A 24,780-nucleotide genomic window follows, 5' to 3' on the forward strand; every position below is an offset into this window, starting at 1 on the left:
TAAGGCGAACACCACTGCTCCCAGCTCAAGGTCGTGGGTGGTATAATTAACTTCGTGTGTCTTAAGTTGCCTTGATGCGTAAGTGATGACTTTCCCTCTCTGCATGAGCACGCATCCGAGGCCTTGTTTTGAGGCATCACAATATACCACGAAGTCATCGGTTCCTTCTGGAAGAGACAAAACTGGTGCGCTGCATAGGGCTTGTTTTAAAGTCTGGAAAGCGGCTTCTTGTTTATCTTCCCACTTAAATACCACACCTTTCTGAGTCAAGGTGGTGAGTGGTTTGGAAATCTTGGAGAAGTTTTGTATGAATCTTCGGTAGTAGCTGGCGAGCCCTAAAAATTGTCGAATTTCTGTCGGCGTTGTAGGTGCTAACCAGTTTTCAATAGCTTTGATTTTAGAGGGATCCATGTGTATCCCCTTCTCGCTGACCACATGGCCAAGAAAATTCACTTCTCTGATCCAGAATTCGCACTTAGAGAATTTGGCAGAAAACTTCTCCGCCCTCAGTGTTTCCAAGATTAGCCGGAGATGTTGACGGTGCTCTTCCTTGCTTCGGGAGTAGATTAAAATATCGTCGATGAATACAATCACAAATTTGTCTAAATAGGGTCGACACACTCGATTCATCAGGTCCATGAATACCGCCAATGCGTTCGTTAATCCGAAGGGCATTACCACAAACTCGTAGTGCCCGTAGCGAGTTCTGAACGCAGTCTTGGGAATATCCTCTTCTTGTACTCGTAGTTGATGATAACCCGACCTCAGGTCGATTTTTTAAAAGTAGCTTGCTCCTTGGAGTTGGTCGAAGAGGTCATCGATTCGGGGTAGGGGATATCGGTTCTTGATAGTGAGTTTGTTTAGCTCCCGATAGTCTATGTACATGCGAAAAGATCCGTCCTTCTTCTTTACAAACAGGACCGGTGCACCCCAGGGTGAGAAGCTTGGCCTGATGAATCCTTTGCTCAACAGTTCATTCAACTGGCTGGATAGTTCTTGCATTTCTTCCGGTGCTAAGCGGTATGGAGCTTTGGCGACGGGGGTAGCTCCTGGAATTAAGTCGATCTGGAATTCGACTTTTCGTGCGAGGGGTACACCTGGAAGATCTTCGGGGAATACATCGGGGTAGTTGAACACCTCGGGAATGTCGTTGATATCCTTCATCTCTTGTTTCATATCTACTACGTGGGCTAGAAATGCGTGGAATTCCTTTCGGAGATACTTTTGGGCCTTGACGCAAGAGATGATTTGCAAATTTGAACTGGGTTTATCCCCATAAATGAAGAGGGTTTCGCCATTAGGCAGATTAAGGCGGACGGCCCTTTTGTAACATAGAATGTCGGCACGATGGGAACTTAACCAATCCATACTGATGATTATGTAGAAACATTTTATTGTGACCGGCATCAAGTCTATTTTAAATGAGTGGTTATCTAGAGTGAGGGTACACCCTGAGTATATATCAGTAGTGCGCTCTTCTTTCCCATTTGCCATTTATACTACATATGTATCTTTTAATGAATGAGGGGTTGGTTTTAGTAATTGCTTGAATTGATGGCTTACAAAACTCCTCTCTGCTCCACTATCAAATAGTACGCATGCATATGTGTTATTGAGGAGAAACATACCAGAAACCACCGTGGGGTCCTTGACTGCTTCTCCATGTCCTAAAGCTAGGACTCTCCCTGCACCTCCAGCGTTCGTGTTTCGTGCTTTTGGGCAGTTTCTTTTGAAGTGCCCTGCCTCTCCACAGCCATAACAGGTTCGACTTGCTCCGGTGTTGGCGGATGGGGCGACTTGAGGGGCGGATTGGGCTGGCACTTTACAGAATCGAGCAGTGTGCCCCTTCCGGTTGCAATTACTGCAATGCAATTCTCGACAAGCACCGGTATGGTGGAAGTTGCACTTGTTGCGCTTGGGAAGAGTTCCCGCGTATTGCTTTGGTGGAGTTGGAGCGGTAGTAGTAGTGGCTGCACGGACAACAATAGTCTGTTGCTTCTTGGCGGGGTCCTGCGTCGGTTGTTTCTTTTTATCATTCCATAACTTCCTCTTGTTGTTCCCTCCTTTTGTTTGGTCGGTGGTGGTGATCGCGGTACCACGACTAGCCCTGTTATCGATAAGTTGTTGTGCCAACTCCTTGGCACTCTCAAAGGTGGTTGGTTTCGAACCCAGGACACTATCTTGAATATGGGATGACAACCCCCAGAGATATCGCTCCACCTTCTTCTCCTCTGGAGTGACCATTGTTGTACAAAGGAGTGCTAGGTCATTGAAGCGAGCAGTATAAGTTTCAAGGTCCATGCCCGACATTCTGAGGTTCTAGAGTTCTTCTTCGAGTTTTTGTATTTCACCCCTCGGGCAATACTCCTTTAACATCAACGCTTTTAAGTTTTCCCAGCCTATGGAGTTAGCCACTGCAGGAGTAAGTGACTTAACTTGGCCATTCCACCAAGTAAGAGCTTTTTCGGTGAAAGTGAATGCCGCATACTTGACCTTGCTCGCTTCGGGACAAACATAGATTTCGAAGACTGCTTCGGTCCTTTCGAGCCATTGCATTGGCACGATGATGCCCCCGCTTCCGTTGAAAGGATCCGGTTTGTCATTCGTGAAGTCTTTGTAAGAACACTCCTTAGTACGTCCCGTGCTATCCCCCTGATTCGAGTTAGTATTTCTGGATCCGGAACCGCCGGAACCGTTTGTACCCTTTGCGACATTGTTGCCGCCACGGCTGCTGTTACTGCAGCCTGAAACATCACAGGATCAAACTCCGGAGGTGGTGGCGGAGGGGCGGTGCTTTGTTGCCGAAAGGTCTTGGTCTTTTCCTTGGTGGCATGGTTCTATCATAAAAATTAAAAAAATGACCAGTCGGTAAGACTTCAATAGTAATAATGAGTCGAGTGTTACTTGTTTCATCTCAATTGTATTTTATCCCGAGTTTATTACTTTAGAAGGTAATTCATCGAAAAGTTTATGCAATCAAACTTATGAATTAAATAGTGTTGACCCAAGCAGAGTCATGTGTTTGGTTCGTCTCAACATTCAAGAAAATAAAGTACATGTCAAATTCATTGATAACTTTTTAGCACATATTGTTTTTGAGAAAGTTTGACCTCACAAGGGTCTACATTACATCATAATAAAAGATAAAGTTTTGACAGTACAAAAGCCCCTTTCACTAGTGTGATCACTTAGTCGCGGGTCAACCTATTCGCAATAAAGAGTAGCACCAACGCATACTCGAAATCCTAGATTTATAACAAAACATGAGCAGTGCGAACACTACTCGCGGCGGGTGGCATCTGGTCCATGGTGGCTCTGAGATGAGGTCGAGGCTCCCTGAAGCTCCGCAATCCTACGTCCGGCCGCGATCACTCCCTCCTCGAGAGCTGCGTGCCTCTCCTGGTACTCCCTTACCTCCACTCGAGTCGTGGTAAGGTCCTCGATGAGTTGGTCCACTGGATAGAAGTCCCTTTCCAAATCCCGGGTGCGTGCATCGGTGGCTGCCATAATAGCGCTGAGATTTCGAACCTGGTCTGCCATTTCCCTACTCTGGTTCTCCATGTTCGTGATGTGTTGGACCATAACGGGGAGGTCTCTATCAGCCGATCCCCCGTGACTGAGGTCATAGTAACCTTGTTGGTCGCCATATGGTGACCGCTGGCACTGTTGTCGGCTCCACCTTTCGATTGTTGTTTCTCAACGGGGTTCTGGCTCTTCTTCACTTTCACCCTCGAACATTTCTATCTCGACGTCTTCTTCTTCCTCCTCTTCTTCTTCGGGTTCCTCTTTGGTATCCTTTTCAGGATCCTCTTCGAGATCTTCTTCGATTGGTTCTTCAGGCTCTTCTTCGATCCAGCCGGCATTTCCCTGATTGGGAAAGTACGGGTCTCCTGGTAGGTGAAATCCTGCCATGGCGTCTGCACAAGAGATGGAGGGGGGGGTAAGAAGTACATAAGGGATATTAATAATACTGCGCTATAGCAACATACAAATACTCTTATAGTGTTTTAAATGTTTATATTTGGTTCTTAGAGCGTTCCTTGTAGAGTGGAGTTAGGTTATTAGACGTGTTGCCCATTACGGCTGTCCCCCAGTGTGCGTAAGTCACTTCTCGGACGGATATAGTTGATCATCCTTCCCAGAACTGATTATACATGCTAAGGCATACTCGTAGTGTTCAACTACTCTTCTTTCACTTTATGTTCTCCCTGGTTATGACACTATGCGAGCATGTAATGTACGTATGTATACTTTAACAAGAAAACTATTTATTTTCTAAAAGTATATCCAATTGAGAAATGTTTAAAATCAGAGACTTTTAGTCCCAAATGTATTTATAGTTTGTATATCTTATGTGGTTTGACATACTTAATTCACTATAAACTATGCTCTGATACCAATCTGTCACACCCCCAAACCAAGGATGGCGGAAACTTCTGGGGTTGGAGGACTTCATCTATAGTATCATAACAATAATGGCAATAGTGATGAAAGTAAACACAACCAACATATATATAATTGAAAGAGTTACTCATTGTATGAATTACATGTTTCAAAATCAATTACAATATGTTGACAAAATATGAAATGTTCGACGCCTTAACGTCCCATCCTCAAAAGTACTTGATTACCTGTTTAGTGATTTCCTGAGAATACAAGTTGTTTGAAAAAGTGGCAACACAAAGATTGGTGAGTTCATAAGCTTTTGATAGTAAGAGTTTGAAAATCGATCTTTGTAATGAGTTGTATGTTACCAAGAAAATCCAATATTTTCCTTATAAAAGTTATGTGATCTTGAATACTAGGACCGAGAATGAACAAGTATTTTCAATAGTTAATGATATAAACGTGGTTTTGAATCGGCATAAAACCCTTTTTGACATGAAGGCGCACAAGTATTTTTTCCATACGCAAACTAATTTCTGTGAGCTAAATCGACATAACTCGCTAATTAAAAAGTAGAACCCGTAAATCTTATGATTTGTTAATACCACATGTGAGCTACTATAACCATACTTGACATAGACGGCCTCGTAATACGACGTTCTTCAGGCGTCGCCGTTAAATGACACTTGTCACCACAGACCTGCCGGTTGCCGGTCTAGCTGTTGCAAGCAGCTCTGGTCTGGGTTTGCCAAACCCAATATAGATCTATACACAACTATCACGTTCTCCCTACAAGAGAATCTGGTTACAATTTACAGGACTTTTGACTTTGTTACTTTGGAAGTAACCCGAAGTGAATGACTCACAAATTTATTCATTAACAGGTTCACGTGAACTAAACTGAAGACCTTTGAATAATAAGTTTGAGAAGTAAAGGATACATAAACTATACCTATTATAGTTTATCCAAACGTTTGTAATGTATAAGAACTCTTTTATGAAAACGCATTTGTGTTATGAACCCATAAACTATGCTCATTATAGCTTAATATACGCGTTCTAAATGAATGAATAATCTTATCATGAATGACTAAGTTTCAGTTTATGATGATAAACTAACAAGGAAACACATTCAATACTTAGAACTTATTATTATACACTTTGCTCAACATAATACAAAGTGTTATGAAAGTTATATGCTGTAAACTAAATTTAACCTTTCTGCACTGTTTTAGAAAAGTCATAGAAAAATCATACGAAGTAGAAAAATAAATCCGTAAATTCTGAAAGTTCCCAAAATGTTTCTAGTTTACTCATAATTTTTATCATGATTTTTAATGACCTCCAACTTGGGTGAAAAAGTCCATAATCACAGACTGGTCCGGATTGGTGTTTACAATGATAGTCAGTTTTGTAAAAATCACCATAAATTGTAGAAATATCGTATGGAGATGTGAAAGTAGTCATTTTAAAGCTATGAACTGTAACTACTTACACCTAAAACAGTTTTTAAAACAAAAATGTTTAAGTCGTCCAAAACAGTCCGTGAATGGAGCCCAACGTTTTTGATGAAAGTTGTTAGAAAAGTTTAGTTATGTTCTTGGTGTTTTAACTTTTATTCCCCCCCCCCCCCCCCTAAAACATAAGAAAACATGATAATAGAGGGGTATGAACTCACCTTGAATGATTTCAGTAGATGGATGATGGAGAAGAGAAGTGTTCAACTCAAGAACACTTTGGAAGATTGTTTGAAGATTCGAAGATCTAACATAAATATGATGGAGTTTGTATAAGATATCTATGAGTTGAGTAAAAGGAAGTGAAATAATCATTTGTAGAATGAATATACTTACCCAAAGTGGGCGAAAACTTGGAAGGAGGCCCTTGAATCTCGAATTTTTGGTGAGAGGATTTAGAGAGAAAAGTGTTTAATCTTTGGTGAAATGGAAGCAAGTGAGTGAGAAAGAGGAGAGAGGATGAATGTCCAGCTCTAAAAACGTGGGAATAACTTGTGAGAGAGGTAAAAAGCACAAGGAAGTGACAAGGTATGGTGGGGAGGAGTGTGGGTTGGTCATGGAGTGGGTATGGGGGTTGCTTGTGTCATAATACAAGGAAAAGTCAACACTCAACCTTTGTACTTCACCCACTCTTCTTGGATAAGTTTTTATCCTTAAAAACATGATTAATCTTTAATTAAGGGGTCTTATATGTTAAAATAAAGTTTTGGGTGAAAATCCCATGTTAAAACAATTAAAAACGGGCCTAAAACGCGAAACTAGTCAAAAACCGGGAGAAAATGAGCTTCCCTGCGAGACCTCTCGGTCCTGGCCGAGGTTCGGTCCTCCTGATGCTAGGCGCGAAAGAGAAATGAAGCGAGAGGGAAGATGGAACGAAATAGACCGAAGGCGAGTAGGAGCTAAATGGACCGAGGCTCGGGTTCGGGCCTTGTGCGAGGTTCGGTCCCGAGAGGACCCTTCGGGTTTGGTTCAGGAGCCTTCAGGTTCGGTTTAGGAGCCTTCGGGTTCGGGTCTTGAGCGAGGTTCAGGCCCGAGAGCACCCCTTTGGGTTCGGTCCTCTTGGTTTCGGTCCCTAAGAGGACTTTCGGTCCTAAGAGGCTTCGGCCCTATAAAGAGGGTTTCAAATCCTTAAGCCCTTTTTGTCCGTTCTTGCCCCGTTTTAAGCGGTTTTTGACCCGGTTAAGGGTCGGGATGTCCCGAAACACTACAAAAAGTTCAAGGAACTTTTGAGAGAGATTTGAGAGAGATTTGGGAGAGATTTGACATTCTTGGAGAGATTTCACATACGAAGAGATAGAGTGAAAACGATTGAGAGAGGTTTCATGTGTGACAATTGTGAGTGTTTGGCTCCGCAACGCAAGGTCCGTGAACCCCGTTAAGTCATGTTTTAGAATCTTACACACTCCCGATGAGTATGTAACATTGATTTATTGTTTTTTTTCATTGTTTATCACTAAGGCTAAGGAAAAATTAAACATACGAATTTTTCCAAGTGATGTTTTCTCATTAAAATAGTGAGTTATACAGTAATTACATAACGTAAACTCCAATACACAAGGTTAATCGAGTCGGTCGGTTTGACTTGTTGACTTTGACTTGACTCGAAATTGACGATTGTCACATTTTGAGTGAGTGATCCCGCCTCATTTCCTGTTCCTTATTTGGTTGTGGATTTAGGGCAGGGTTGGTTAGTCAACTATCTTACCAATCTTCATTATACATGACTTATGTACACCAAGAGATTATAGAAAGACCAAGTAGGGATCATTCCATGAAAGTTCATTATTTCAAATTATCAGAACCCTCGTATTATTAGTACCTGCCAATTTCGGATCAAAAAGTTCGTGGTGATAATACCAAGAACAAAACCAAAACCACTGAAATCTTATGTGCAATATAGCACATCGTCCTGATAACCATTTCTTCTAAATCAATTTAATGTCTATTTCAACAAGAAATTCCGACATCCTTAGTCGACATGGTTTGGATTGATCCTCACCATGCAAAATTCCTATGCTGTGTAAAAGAATGTTTTATTATCCTCGATCAACCGTTCAAAGGAAATCCTTTCAATCTATAACGGTAAACCCAATACGAACCCTTATGTCGCCTCTTACTTCCAAAACTTCATAAGTACCCAAGAGATGGTACCACGTATTTCCAGCCTACCTAGTAGTCAATAAATGTGAAGCGAAAACATCTAAGATGTTCCAGAAACCCGTACCCTCCTACAAGATATCCAATAGATTACCTAGAAAGACCACTTGTACCACAAGTCAAGTTCGAGAATAGAGACTAAGAACCCATGAGATTAACATATTACTGCTAAGTATATACGTGAGAGTGGTATGTAATTTAGACATAACAAGACTTAGAATGTATGATTCTACCCTATCTCTTGTTCCTTGTCTGATTGTGGACTTGGGGTAGAGTCACCCATCCGAACGTCTTTTTCAGTCTTAATTATATATGACTTGTATACACGAGGCGATGATGGATGAGACTAGTATAAGTCTTATCATGAACTTTGGAGCAAAAGCCTTCATCATATATTCTAGCAGGAGGAATTCGACGTAAGACCACGACAGTGGGTCAAGCTACTAAATGATTACAAATTCGAAATTCATTATCATCTTGATAAAGCCAATGTATTAGCTGACACCCTTAGTCGGAAAGAATACTCAGATCGTAGAGTCAATCATTGACTGTGACAATCCATTCACATATGTCCACACAAAGTAAGGAGACTCAACCGAAAGCTTTAAAACCTGAAAATGTGGCAGATGAAACCTTGAGAAGGATGGATAAGAAATTATACAAATAAGTCGAAATCGTACGCTTCGTGCCATTAAAGGAAGCACGGAAAATAAAGAAGCTAACTATTAAGTATGTCTATGAGATTGGATAGACTGCACGGTGTTCCAATATCAGTTATATCAATTCGAGATAGTAGAATCATCTCCCAGTTCAGACAGTCACTTCAGAAATCGCTGAGAACTAGGCTAAACATAAGAATAGCCTACTAATGCACAAACCGGCAGACATAATGAGAGAATGATTCATCCATTAGAATTCTTGCTGAGAACATATGTGATCGACCTTGGTAAAGTATGGGATATCCATTTACTGACTAGTCGAGTTCTTTACCATACTAGCATTTTAAGTTGCTCCATTCGAAACCCTCTAAAGTCACATGTGCAGATTCCCTCTACGCTGGACTAAATTAGGTAACACGCAATTAGCTAGAGGTTCAAATTTCAGATAACACCTTCGTTGGTCTGGAATTCATCCAAGAAACTACCGAGTAGGAAGTACAAATCAGGAAGCAAAGATACAATTTCTGAAAACTATTTTAATACCATTCGGGTATAATTCTTTAATTACCCGGGACAACCATATTATAGATTTTCAATTTAAACGTACCAAATTATTTACAATATAAAAGTTTCCATTTTGGTAAAACACAAACATATATACTATAATAGGTATAGTTTATGGAACTTACATAATTCTTTCCAAAGATCAGATTTCAATAAGGATAATAGACATATAAGAAATAGTTTGTGGATCATGTATACTACTTTACATATTCAGGATAACTTACAGATAACAAGCCGATAAACTATATTCAATATAGTGTATGAGAAAAGTTTATTGTTTATCTATTACAAAGTAACTTTTCATTATTCTACACGTAACCGTCAATAAAGCATTTGTGAGACACACTTCAACTACTTAACTAAGTACCAACCAAGTCCTGAAATTATAACCAGAGTCTCCTGGAGGGAGAGCGTGACACTTATGTATAGATATATACGGGACTGACAATCCCGCACAACAGCTTCTTGCAACAGCTAGGCTGGCAGGCCTATGGTGACAAATGTCATACCGATTGCAACGCTAGAAGATCGTCGTGTTCAGACCATCTTAGGTCATAAAGCATGGTTATAATAACTCAGAATTTGGTATTGAACTATACGATTAGTGTAGGAATAAGTAAACAACTTCACATAGTTTTATTAAATAATAAAACTATAATACAATATTTTACAAGTACAGCTGGTAAATCCAGATAGCTACAATTATACGGCGTTCATACGAGTACAAAAACAGAATACTACACCTTACATGGTTTTATGTGAATTAAAAATACTGTTGGATTAATGTCTAAGTCCATAACTATAATTGGTAAGACTTGACCCGACCCGGCATGGTCCATTTGGGTTGCATGGCATCATGCACTTGGATAGACTATAATGAGAGAAATAAGACACTTATGGTTATTAATATATTATAAGTTCTAGTATATTAATAATAAGAATAATAAGATTATTTAATTAGTATTGATCAAGAATTAATCTACGATTAATTAAGTGATAAAAAGAAGACTAATTAAATATATGGGTTGATTGTGTAAATCATCCATACTTGTATAGTGGGCTAATGCTCCATGGATTATCTAGTTGGGCCAAAACCCATATGATGCTCCATGGATGCTCCATGGTGTATTTGAACCCATGGATCCAAGGAAATGGAAAGCCATGACAATTAAGAGTTTACCCTAATTGTAACACTATATAAAGATATTATTCTTGGCAAAATCGGCACTAGTGGATGTACTAGAAGGGCTAGCCGATTTCATGAAGTGTGGGTTTTCTCTCAAGTCATTCCATGTGTATTTGGTGTTGTGTGAACCATTTGAGGTGTCACACTTGGGGCACTAGGCACTCAAGCTTCATGAAGACTTTCTACATCAAAGAGGTATGTATTCTATCTTGTTATATTGATTGTTTTGTATGCTAGATTAGGATAATACCTTAGATGTTCTTATTTGCATGTATAATAGAGAAAACATAGATCCAAGGTATTTAGGGTTGCATGTACACTTAGGAGTGTTAGAATGCTCAAAAACCCAACAAATACGTTATACAATTTCAGAGTATAATAACAATTACATATTTGGAGTACAACATACTTCAATAGAAAATATAGGATTTTCCAGAAAAACATACTTACATTATCATGGATCAGAAAACTGATTTCAGTTACAAACATACTAATGAAATCACCAACTTAATTGTTGACTTTCTTTTCAAAACTACTTGTATTCTCAGGGAATCAGTAGACATGTACATCCATGGATTTTTGAGACGACGAAGCTTCTTGGACTCATGTCTTTTAACTTTTGGTGTCATGTATACATAGATATGAACACATATGTAAAAACTTATACTTTTTCAATACCTAGTTGTTTTACTTTGATTACTACTATGCATTGTTGTGATACTGTACATGACGTTATCTGCCTCCGAACATTTCCGTTATTACGGTTTGGAGGTGTGACAATGTTGTCATCCAATCAAAAAAAAAATATACATGTTGCTCGGTTGTGGTTGTCCTTGACCGTGCCATGTTCTCGCAAGTAGAACATCTCATTCATTAAGGGCTTAATAACATCAGATAAATTCTCATATCATCAAATCAAATTCTTATAAATTACTAAATGGATATAGTTTCCAACTTTATCCATTCCAAGGGATAAATCTTACCAAATCTAGAATCATAACAAGATTTTTTCCACTGAAGTCTATAATTTCTTGCAAGGCTATAAAGGAACCCAAGCAAACACCTTTCTCTACTTCCTGAGGTCAAGGGACATAATTACTTGCCAACTAAAGTTTTGGAGTTGCTCATACTCCAATAAGAAGATGTCACAAATACCCAAATGTTACCAAAACCCATGCAAGATTTAGATAAATGCATCGATTCGAATAAGGAAGCACACTTTTCCACTTACATTGCTTATGAAGTGACATGAAGGTGGAAACTTCACTTTAACCACCCTCTTCAAGCTTCACTAGCTTTATTCATCTTTAAAATCTTTTCAAGAACATCACAAACAATTTAATATTCAAGTTGGAGGATAGGGTCTAGAAAAAGGAGAGGGAGGCTGATGAATCTAAGAAACCCTAGGAGTTTTCACCATTACATAGGGCTCAAAGCCTGAGATCTAGGGTTTTCCATCCAGCCGCCACTGTGTCTTGGTCTACACTTGACCGCGTCGCCACTTAAATCATGTGGCTGTTCCGCGAAACGCACCAACTTCAAATCATGGTTACTCAAGAAGTCTACTCTTGGTAACTTGAACGATTAATCATACATGATAAATCTTATCAGAAAATCAAGTGTTACACATAACATGAGGTAAATAAGAAGCATATCTTCTCTCAAGATATTGTCGAGATTTAATCACACTAATAATTCCAAGCCATGTCTCTTTTTGGTTACCATAGATATTTATTGAATTTCCCTTGTGTTTTTTTATTCAAATCATCATATTGCCAAAAAAAATTAATTGGTTCCAGCCTCATTAAACTATACCCAAATCTACAACGAACCCTCTAATATCCATAGTGAGTAGTATCACTGAACATTTATGTATTTTTAAGTGTGTGGTGATGTGTTTAAGCTCACATTCAACTGATATTGAATCCCTGTTTGTTTCTATTTCTAAACCAGAGTCCAAAATGTGAAGAGGCATATTGAGAGTTCAATGAAATTTGATATGAAAAAAGAAATAGTTGTGGAGCAAGATACTTCTAAACCAAAGTCTCAATATCTAAACACTCTAAATTACCTTGATCATGTATTTAGGAGGAAGATACTCACTCTCCCTATGATTTTAGCCTTCCGATTCAGAAGGTTGTTGACTTGTGGAGCCTTGATTCGCCTTTTTACTCTATAGCCGTGTTAGCCAGACTAAACATGGGGTGCCACATGTGATAGATCACTTTGATTGTATGAACCACATTACATAATGTGTTATTTGTTTTGTATTTGTATTATTACTCTGTGTATGAAATCGTTTGAATCATTTGTTGAAGTATTTAAACCCAAATATTTGCTAATGAAAATGTATTTCCTTTGTGAAGTTGTCATTCACAATATTAACTCCAGTTTCGTTGTGTCTAGCTCGGTCTTAACATATCCATTGTTTAATATGTTGCTTATGAAGAATCACACAACCCCGTAAATATGACATAAATAGACCACAAATGCCAATATATAGTTGTGTACAAATTCTTAAATAAATAAAAATAAATTAATAAAAAGAGTTTTTCAAGGTTAAATATCAGGTTTTACAAACGTACAATATTACTTCACAACTTTCTCATTGTACATTTTATCTTGGACAAATATGAAAAGATGGTTAATCATACTTCAACTACCACTCCTTATAAATCTGTCAAAGGCGGGCAGTGCCAACATTTTTTTTCACTATCTTAAAGGAGAACACTTATATTACCTTTAAGTATACCTTAACCATAACAGTCTGACGTTTTCATGAATGGCTCTTGTATTTTCATGAGGCTTATTTAATGATAGTGCAAATCTCATTTCTCAAGAGATGGTTGATGTGGTGATAGGATGTGTTGGTAATATACTAGCTAAAATTGGAGAAAAACTTTTTGTTGAAACTGTCACCTGGGATACGTGCTTTACTATATAACAACTACATTGCAAGTCTAATGGAAGAAATGGGCACGTTATTGTGAAAATCACAAGGTATCCAACTAGAAGTTGATGAAGCAATAAGAAATGGAGAAATTATTGCGCCTGAGGTTGATCAATGGTTTTCAAGTGTGGATATAATTTATGAACAATCTAGGAGAATTCTTGAGTATGAAGTTCCAAAAAACAAGGGTATCCTAAATGGTAGATTACCAAACATCAGAAGACGATACATTTTAAGTAAGAAAGCAAAGAAGAAGACTGAGAAAGCTGCAACTGCCACATTAATAGCAGAAGCATAGTCACATAATTCGCAATACGCTTTGGTACGGTTACACAATACGCAATTTGCTATGTCCCTGAAATTCGGTACGAGGGGGGGGGGGGGGGGGGGGGTAGACTCATTTCAGTACGCTTCGGGACGCTCCGGTACGATGTACCAAATATTGTACCAAATTTAAAAACATATTAGATAAACTTAAAACTTGCAATCAAACAAACATTAAAAGTTCAAAACAGATTACATTAAAAGTCAAAACAAAACCCATCAACTTAAAACATAAAACTCAAACATGTAACTTAATCCACTACTCCACCCTTTGTTTTTTTTTTCATTGCCATTATCTTCGTCTTCCTTGAGATTTTCCCATTCTACGTCTTCTACCCTTGATCCTTCCAATTCCGTAGATTCAGGATCTACATCCCACTTTTTGTGTGGCCCTTCTTTACATTCTTTGGTAAACCTAAAACTCAAACGAATATTTGAATGTACAAAAACAAGTTTGACAGCCGTTATACAGCTTAGCCGGTTTCTCTTCACACTGTGAATATAGGAATAAGTGCTCCAGTTTCTTTCGGCTGAAGAGCTACTTATAGGTTGTGACAATACTTTTTTGCCACATCAGATAACTCCGGTGTTTCCGCGCCATAAGTAGACCACCAATCAATTGCTTCCATAGTAACCACATCCATTTGAGCCACCGGCAATGAATAAAGACCATTCTTCATGTTAAACGTGGCAAATTGTTCTCGCAACAATCGTTCTTCATCTCTGTTTTCAGAAATGCGATTAAATGCTTCCATTACACCTTGTATAACTTCTTTATCAAGGTTTGGGACCTTTCTACGAGTTCCACCCGGTGCTAATGTTTCAAGATAGCAGCGATCGTAAAACCGTGGAGTTAAAGCGAATCCTAAACAGTGTAACGGGATGCTCATTTTCTCCCACCTGTTCAATACAATTTGTTGCACTTGAGGGAAATACGATGCATACATATTTTCCTTCATCGCATCTTGTATTTCCCCCAACATATTATCCATCTTTTCACAAATTTCGCCCATTTTCGAGCCATCACCGTCGCAAAATTTGATCAACCGATAAATTGGCTTCGTGATACGTAAAATATTTTCAACTTCGACCCAAAAGTCATCATCTCTTATATGATTAGCAATAAGTTGTCCAGTTGTTCTAGTGTGTTCATCGTCGTGTTTCACCCAATCTCTCCACGAATTACGAGCAATTGTTGTAGATAGTGCCTCTCTAAAATGAATAACCTCTTCAACAAAACATAGTGAGAAGCAAATCGGGTTTTTGCAACCTTTAAAAGCTCCAACTTTGAAGTCTCCCAAAAAATGGACAAAGCTTGTCCACGATTCAGAAAATACTTGACAATCGCTTTCCCTTTTTTATATGTGTCCTGTAACCAAATAAACTCGCTTGCAAAATCTTTAAAAACCAGGTTTAAGGTATGAACACAACATGGCGACCAGAAAATATGTTTGTACATCTTTTCCACTTCTTTCCAGCAGCTTTACAATTGGCGGAATTGTCGTCACAACACTGAGAACGTTACTTGGGCCGACAGAATCAATCGCTTGGCTTAGAAATTGAGCAATTGCTTTACCTGTTTTCTCCACTCCAGAAAAGTCAGTGGCATACATAAACATGGAACCTCGACTGTTTACAGCAAGCACATTGAGCAATGGTTTATGTTTAATGTTTGACCACCCATCAGACACAATAGAAATAGCATGTGAATACCATGTCTTTAAACGGTATCAAGTCTTTCTCAACATCTCTAACACATTCGTCTAGTAAAACAGTTCTTGCTTTCTCACTTGATGGGGCTTTATAACCTTCGGGTGCCTTTCTTAATGCGTTTACCATGTCACGAAATTGAGGATTCCGCAAAAAATTAAATGGAATCCCATTAGCACATAAGGCCCTCACAATTTTCAAATCAACTCACTTCTCTCCATTATTGCAAAAGATTGCTCTATCGGTTTCTTAGAGCTCAAAGTTGGTTTTTTTTGTTAAAACAGAACTTCTTAAGGATTTAGAGACTCCGAACTTTTCAGCCTCTTTCCCTTTTTTTGCAACCTTTCATAAGTTTCTCGGTCTTGTAGTACAACGGGACACCTTTTAATTTTAGCTTTCTTTCCGAGTTGAGCACCAAAAAAATGACTATAAATACGGGTATACGAGCTAGTAAATGTTCCATGACAATGTTTACAAACCCATTTTTTTGAACCACCAGGATTTTTACTACTACCAGGACTAATAAAAGTAACTCCATCATATAAAGGCTTAGCATCTACAGTTTTTGTTTTTGGCTGTGTACCTTGACTCATCCCACTACTTGTATGCGCTTCTATTGTTGATTCCCGTTGTCTTCTTCTTCATTGCCAAGATCAACATAATGATCTTCTTCCTCCAGGTATTGTTGTGACTGTGATTGCTGTCCTCTATCATCTTCCTCACAGCTATTGGTTCCTCTTTTCTTTCCAAAAACCATGATACAGTATTCTCTATTGTTACTATAATAGTATAACCGGTATTCGGTAATCGCTATTCAAAAATATCAATAATCAAACTATAAAATCTGAAATTAGATGTTCTGGAATACAATTGAATGAAAAATATGATGGAATGTTTGATGAAATCGTACTGGCAGTGGTGTCCAAAGAACATGATCCGATGAAGGTTCAAGAAGATCTTGCAAAATGGTTGGGATTAAAGTTCAAATATCCAACATTAGAAGGAAGAGCTAATGAGTTATGGAAACGGCTACTCCAAAGCAAGAAGGGGACTCTTGTGATACTTGATGATGTATGGAAACACATTGATTTCAAAAGTATCGGAATTCCTTTTGGAAAAGAATACAAGAGTTTCAAAGTACTTTTGACGTCTCGAAGTGAAGATGCACGCAAAGCAATAGGAAGCCAAGAGATTTTAAGACTTGATGTATTAACACAATCAGAAGCATTTAGTGTTCTAGGAGAAATGGTGGGTGATTCGCTGAATGATGCTGATCTATGTGAAACTGCATCTGAAGTAGCAAAAAGGTGTGGTGGTTTACCTATTGCAATAGTATGCCTAGGTAGGGCACTAAAGGATAAAAGGAAAGAAGTGTGGGATGACACCCTTTTAAAACTACAAAGGTGTATTGTACCATCAAATATTGAAGGAATGAAAGAAGAAGTTTATCAATCTCTGGAAGTAAGTTATGATCTTTTAGTGGATGTGGAAGCTAAGAGACTCTCTCTCCTTTGTTGTCTGTATCCAGAATATGCAAATGTCCCACTAGAAGCATTGGTATGAAGTGGGATTGGGTTGGATTTCTTTGAAGGCGTCCACTTTTTAATAGAAGCAAGAAATAGAGTATATGCACTAATTGATATGCTTAGAGGTCGTTTTCTATTGGTAAGTGGTGATAGGAAGTCGACTGTGAAGGTACACAATGTTGTACGTGCTGTTGGAATATCTGTGGCTTCTAGATTGGAATCAAACACAGGACAATTTAGTGGAATGGTGATACATGAGGATAAATGGCCTAGAGGTATGACGTATGGAAACTATAATGCCATTTCAGTTGTATCAAATGAATTATTTGAGCTTCCTTCTCGTGGATTGGATTTCCGAAAACTTGAACTTATTCAAGTTGCATGTCCAAAACTCTCTGTAAAGAAATTGAATACCATGTTTGAGAAGATGGAGAAACTAAGAGTTGTTGAGCTGTGAAATATGTCTATTATAATTGTCAACAATACTCTTTTCATTGCCAAGAGACATTTATGTCTTGTGTATGGACTGCAAAATGGAAAATATTGGAGATATTATGACTGACGAGTTTTTGAATCTTGAAATACTGAGCTTTGGAAACTGTGATATTAACGAGTTGCCTATGGAGATAAGGAAATTATCAAATTTAAGGCTTCTTGACATGAGTGGTTGCCGCTGGCTTGAAAGGATTTCACCTGGTGTCATCTCAAGCTTGTCTCAACTTGAAGAGCTAGATACAGGATCAAAATGGTGGGGAGATGAAGAAGAAGGAGATGCAAGCCTTACTGAGTTAGATTCCTTGACCAATTTGAAATATTTAGGGATTCGCATTAAATCATCAAGCTTCCTACCAAATTACAACCTCTTTGAAAACCTGCAAAGGTATGTAATTTCTGTAGGAGTTCATCTTCAAAAAAGACGATCCTTCAATAACCGGATGCTTTTGCTGAAGCTTGAGAGTACAGATACACATTTAGGTGGTGGTATCGAGAAGTTGTTAACTAATAACACTGAGAAGGTGTTCTTGACTGGTGATGGTATCAAACTTGCTCTAAAGGAACTAGATCCAGTTGGTTTTCAGCAAGTCAAGAACTTAACTGTTGAATCTTGCAACAGTGAAGGGATAGAGTATCTTTCAAATTACAGCAACACATCAAATGGTACTGGTGTGTTTAATAATCTGGAAAAACTTCGTATGGATAAAATATGGCATTTGAAGGGAATTTTTCGTTACAATGGAAAAGGGTTACCAATTAGATCATTTTCAAAGTTACGCAAGATTCATCTGTCAGTTTTACCCGAAATGACCCATCTGTTTACATACTCAGTTGCAAATAATTTAGAGCATCTGGAAAGGCTTCATATAGAATATTGTAACAGTATGCATGAAGTCATTTTGAACCAGATACCTTCAGCATTGGAAAGTACCATTGATAATAAGATTGTTTTCCCAAAGTTAACTGAATTAATCCTGAACGATGTTGCAAGCCTTATTTGTTTCTCCCATGGAATCAACCTGCAAGTTGAGTTTCCTCAGCTGAGAGTATTAAAGCTTGAATATTTACAGAATTTTCATACCTTTTGTCCCGAGGAGATCAATCTGGCTTCCGAAGGCAACCACAGAGGCACAAACTTTCGATCTCTTGTCAACCACAAGGTTTTTAACTCTTCCATATATAGTTTGTTGCAAGAATTATAGTATGTTCTTTACTCTAGTTTATTGAGACTTTCAGAAATTTAATGAAGGGCAAATTGCATAAAAGACATTAAGTTCACATAAAGTTTCGATTTTGACCATGCCTTTTTTTATCAGTTAAGTCACTAAGTTTACAATTTTGTTGCATGTTTAACCAATCGACCGGTTTGTTTTAGGCGTTTCATGATTCTTAGTTGCTAACTAGGCAAAAACCTGATGCGGGATTCCACATATGATCCTGGTTGACAAATATTTTGGTTAAATTGAACCCTTATGTAGATTTGTACTCTCTTTCCCTTATTTCTTATTCTTTTCTTTTCTCAGAGCATCATGATTTTGTGCAGTGGTTGGCTTCCCAAAGTCGCTCAAGTGGTTCATCATTCCAAGAGAGTGGTGTAAGCAAGGCAAGTAAGGTTTTCTTCATGTGGACAACCGTCATTGCCTTGCTTACACTACTTTGGGATAATGAACCACTTGAGTGACCTTGGAAAGCCAGCGTACAAAATCGTGATGCTCTTAGAAAATAAAAAGAAGAAGAATTAAGGGAAAGTGAGTACATATTTACATAAATATTGACATAAGGGTTCAATTTAACTCAAACGTTTGCCAACTAGGATCATATGTGGAAGTGATATCAGTTTTATGTCTACTCAGCAGGTGAGAAACATCAATACCTGAAACAATTTGTTTGATTGGTTAAATTTGCAATAAAGTTTCGTGACTCAATTTAGAAGAAAAAACACAATGTCAATATTGAAATTTTGTATAAACTTAGCGTCATTTATGCAATTTGTATGTAATTAATCGTAGTGATTATCTATCATTCCAAATGTTTGTTGATTCACTTTAAGGATATTCTTGACACAATCTAAAACTGTGTAGGTTGAATTTTCAAGCTTGGCTGAATTAACAATCACAAAAATGGGCAACATTAAGCATGTTTGGTGTGGCCACCTTCCTGATCTAGTACATCTACAAGGACTTTACATTCAGTTTTGTCACATGATGGAAGAAGTGATTTCAGTCCAACGTCCATCAATAACTACAATGGAAGAAAGGATTGTCTTCCTCAAATTGAAAGAAGTAATCATATTTGGATTAAACAAGCTCACCTTCTTCTGCAAAGGAATTGATCATGTTGAGTTTCCCCAGCTGAGAGTTTTACGACTCCGTTGGCTAACTCATTTCAGAAATTTTTGTCCTGAAGAGACTACTGGTCGCACATCTTCTCTCTTCAATGACAAGGTATATATGAACTGTTCATACATACATATATTAATCTATAATATTCAATCCTCGAGTGAATCTTGAAAAGGTCAGGAAGATTTAAACAAACTAACCATCTATTTCAAATCAAGTTAAAAATATGGGACTGATTACAAACATAACCAAAAAAGTTTTGCAGCATATATTTTTGTCTGATTTAAACAAACTAACCATCTATTTTTGTCTGATTTTTTTTGAAAAATATTGCTTTTGCAAAATAAAAAACTATCGTAATAAAAAAATCATTTGAGGACAACCTATACAAGTTAAAAAGATGGTCATTTTTCTTATTGACTTCCCATTGTTTTAGTTATTTTTGTGATTAGCTCAAAAAGAAACATCCACTTCAACCAATCTTCTTCAAAAAATTCTCATATCAAATTAATTAATCCATTTCAGCCATGTTATAAACTGTTTTGAAGATAACCCATTTATTTTCTCCTACTTCTGTTGTATTAGGTCTCATTTCCTTGTCTTGAGACACTAGAAGTCTCTGAACTTGACAGTGTTGAGCAGTTATGGTCCAGCGAACTTCCCATGAGTCAGTTTGGTAAACTAAAATCTCTTAGAGTAGAGAAATGTCACAAACTGGTGAATATATTTCCATCAGATTTGCAAACAGTATTTCCTAGTTTGGAGAAGTTAGAAGTGGAGAAGTGTGATTCTCTCGAACAGGTGTGGGGTTCTACAGAAGAACAAATCAGAAAGCTGAAAAGTATATTTGTCCATGAGTGTCCAATGTTGACAAATTTGTGCTCTTTTTATACATTCAAGGGTCTATCAAATCTCCAGATTTTGAATATATCTAGTTGCAAGATGCTGGAGGAAGTAGTTGGATATGAGCACACATATGGAAAAATGAAAGAAGTTCTTTCTCTCAACAAACTAGAAGAACTGAGTCTTGCATTTCTGCCAAATCTTAGTTACTTCTCCCATAACAAATGTGACATTGAACTACCAGAACTAACTCATGTGAATATAAAGAGTTGCCAAGAAATATACACTTTCTCTAAAAGTTCGGTGACCACACCAAAGCTCAAATATGTTGTGGTTGATGATGTACGGAGATGGTTGGGTGATGATGATCTCAACAGTACCATGCGGCACTTTGCCTGAAGATGGGCATATTAGGTATGCTTTCACTATTTCCAATCAAATGTTTAAGTCTCATAAGCTAAATTGGTTTAATGTACTTATTTTCTTATCTCGAAGAGGCATACGACTTTATGAACGATATTAATAGCTATAAGTCTGTGAAAATATAGATAATCATGTATAATATAGGTGTGAAAAAAACAAAGCGAAAAAAACGACGTTCGATACCCGAAAAACCGAAAATAAAAAACATTTGTAGCTAATCCATAGCTAATTAGCTACGGATTTTTATTATTTTCGGTTTTCCAGGCACCCAAGTCGTTTTTTTCACACCTCTAATATACATATATCCATATTTTCAGCAAGTTATAGCTATTAATATCATTTATAAAGTCGTGTGCACATAAGGGATTCGTTACTCGTTTAATGGTTTAACACTATAATGCTTATGAATACGTTCACATACATCTCACAAACGCATATACATACACATATACACGTACACATTTACCACAACTCATTCATGTATATAAATATACATATACAAACATAAGTTCATCACAAGTTTGTGAAAAGTATAGGCATTACAATGTGAAACTGTGAAACGAGTACTTGATCCCGAAGGGGCACGTGACTTAATGAACGATATTAATAGCTATAAATTGGTGAAAATATAGATAATCATGTATAGTAGACGTGTGAAAAAAACGAAGCGAAGAAAGCAATGTTTCGTGCCCCAAAAATCAAAAATAAGAAAAATCTGTAGCTAATATGTAGCTAGTTAGTTACGGATTAACTACGGAATTCCAACGGAAAACCCCATTTTGTAGCTAATCCGTAGCGATTCCGTAGCTATTTTCCTTAGGAAAACCCCATGTTTTCTAGTAGTGTGTAGACAAATACTCATATAGGAAGTGAGAAATAAAGTGAAATCACTAAAAGGAATAGATCCTATTCTTTTATCATATATATATATATATATATATATATATATATATATATATATATATATATATATATATATATATATATATATATATATATATATATATATATATATATATATATATATATATATATATATATATATATATATATATATATATATGAGAAAGCTTAGAATGAAGAAAATATCATGTCTTGTTGAAAATTACATGATAATAAGAGACCTAACAGTAATCATTTAATTAAGAAAATAATATGAAAATGTTCTGATTTTGAACAATATTTTTAGAGTAAATCAAGAATTACATTTTTGTTAATAATCAAGCAATCACTTTGAAAGAGCATTACAAGTTCCGAAAATCAATATTTGACAAAAATACTTTTTTTTTAACGGCTGAAAATATTTGACAGAAATACTGAAAATGTTTATTTCTAAATCAAAGTCCTAAATTCCATTTCCATAGGGTAAACATATTTAAATTTAGAAATATTCCTTTAAGACTTAAAACGGAAACCACAAAATGATTTAAGGCTTAACTAGATCTCATTTGGATGGACACTCATAGAAATTTCTCATGTTCACGCCCAGTAAGTTAGCTAAATAAGACTAAAAATAAGTGTTTTCCCACATCATCCCCCTCATACTCACGAGACACCTAAATATGCCTCAATATGACAGATACCAATATATGTTCTCCAACATGTCCCATAACGTAAATGTTGTTCAATCACAAGGACTATTGGGTTTTTGCATTATTCACAAGTTTTCTTGATTCATTTCATGATGTCTTAAAAGAGTAGAGTGGCTTATCATCACAGTTGTGGATTGTGACCGCAGGTCTTCAATGGTGTTGGCTACAACAGTACACCAAAACGATCCGACAAGATTTCTTCAATTTCCCAAAACTATATCTTCACAATGATCCATTTGATGCTCTTCACAATGTCCTTTATTATCCTTTGTTGGTGTTTGAAAAGAGTGTATCCCCAAAAATCCTATATTTTCTGTATATAAAGTTGTTGTGGTCTTAAAACCCTAAGACCCGAGTGGTGAAATCAGTTTATAAAGTATACGAAACATAGTTTGGTATTTTGTAAAAACTAGTAGAGTGTAAATCCTTTGTAAATCCAAATAATGTTGTTAATCTCTATGTGTCTTTTCCTTGTAGAGTAAAAATGAATGTATCTAGAAAATCCAATATTTTCATAATAGTGAACTGTAGTCTTAAACCCTAACACCATGATGAAAATGAATAGTGTACAAACATTTGCATATATATATATATATATATATATATATATATATATATATATATATATATATATATATATAGTTTCATTTCTTTTAATAAAACTAACGAATTAAAGCTTCCCATAAACCAAAATGGTGTTGTTATTCCCTATGTGAGTCACTATAACCATACTAATATGACGGAGTGTCTGTCTTGACGCTTTTCAGGCGTCGGTTTCGTAGAAGATATTTGTCACCCTAGACTAACCTAGTCTAGCTGTAGCGAACAGCTTAGGTTTGGGATGTCAAGCCTATATAAATCTATACACAAACTCCTGGTCTCCCTCCAGGAAACTCTGGTTATAACTAACAGGACTTACCACGTACGCTACGTAGGTACGACTAAAGAAGAGTCTCACAAGAGCCTTAACAGATTTACGTAAACTATGACTTCCCTTTCTTGTAAAACAACTTGAGTGTATCTAGTGTAATTGAAAATATTCATATGATCAAGTGTATACGCACCTACAAGTTATCATGTCTAGGTGTTTTCAAAAGGTTACAATCTTTAAAACTTACATCTAAACACAAGTATAAGCACTTTTAATAAGTTAAAACAATTTTTTGGTTTTTGGCTTTCTATCCCAGTTTTTAGAAAAATTATAGAAAAATCATTGTAAGTAGAAATTTGGATCCATAAACTCTGGGAGTTTGGAAATTGAGTCTATTTTGTTGACAATTTTTCTCATAATTTTTAATGGCATCAAACCAGTGTGAATTCTTCATCTTCACAGACTGGTCCGAGATTATTCCTGAAATGGTAGGCATTTTTTGTAAAAATCGCCAAAAATTGTTGAAAAATCGTATGAATGCGTGAAAGTAGTCATTTGAAAGGTATAAACCTAAACCTTTTTCATGTAAAACAGTTTTGAAAAATATTACATTCAAGGTGGTCAAAACAGTCCATGTATAACATATAACTTTTTTGTTGAAAGCTCTTGGTTAAGTTTAGGTTATGCATGTTTCAATACAACACTCGTTTTTGCTATATCTGAGTATATAACCCACATTTACTGGTTTACATGTAATATATATGATAACACATACTTTTCTCATAATTTTGATGAAGATCTATGTGATAAACTTCATGTTCAAGTAATAACCCAAAAGTTAAACACATAACACAATGGTCCATGCAATTGTCTAATGGTTAACCGAAACTTTGACTTGTATCCCCCCCCCAAAGAGTATGAAAACATGAAAAATAGTGGGGTATGAAGCTCACCTTGGCATTTTCAAGATGTAGATGAAGAAGAAGGGGAAACTTTGAACCTAGCTTGAGTTCTTGGAGAGATTTCGAAATGGTGGATGTTCTAAGATCCATAATCAAGAAGACAAGAGAGTAAGGGGTAAGATCTTACATAAACTTGAAACAAAACAAGGGATTTTAACTTATCACTTACCAAGCTTATGATCTTTGAAGGAAACTCCTTAGAAGGACACACACAACTCACGAATTTTGAAGAAAGAAGATGAGAGAAGTGTTGAGTGTTGAGAGGAAATGAGAAGA

At 36.9% G+C, this 24,780-nt stretch overlaps 1 pseudogene across 1 annotated transcript; it reads left to right on the plus strand.

The window, feature by feature from the left end:
• The first annotated feature begins 16,208 nt into the window (after positions 1-16,208).
• Positions 16,209-23,141, plus strand: LOC145060223 (disease resistance protein At4g27190-like; annotated as a pseudogene). The gene is made up of 5 exons (XR_013686804.1): positions 16,209-16,216; positions 16,308-18,634; positions 19,556-19,918; positions 20,399-21,070; positions 22,818-23,141. The product of XR_013686804.1 is annotated as a disease resistance protein At4g27190-like (transcript).
• The last annotated feature ends 1,639 nt before the right edge of the window (positions 23,142-24,780 follow it).

This window comes from Lactuca serriola, chromosome 1 (assembly GCF_051521515.1).
Source record: "Lactuca serriola cultivar US96UC23 chromosome 1, Lser_US96UC23_V15, whole genome shotgun sequence".
In the NCBI taxonomy this organism is placed as follows: Eukaryota; Viridiplantae; Streptophyta; class Magnoliopsida; order Asterales; family Asteraceae; genus Lactuca; species Lactuca serriola.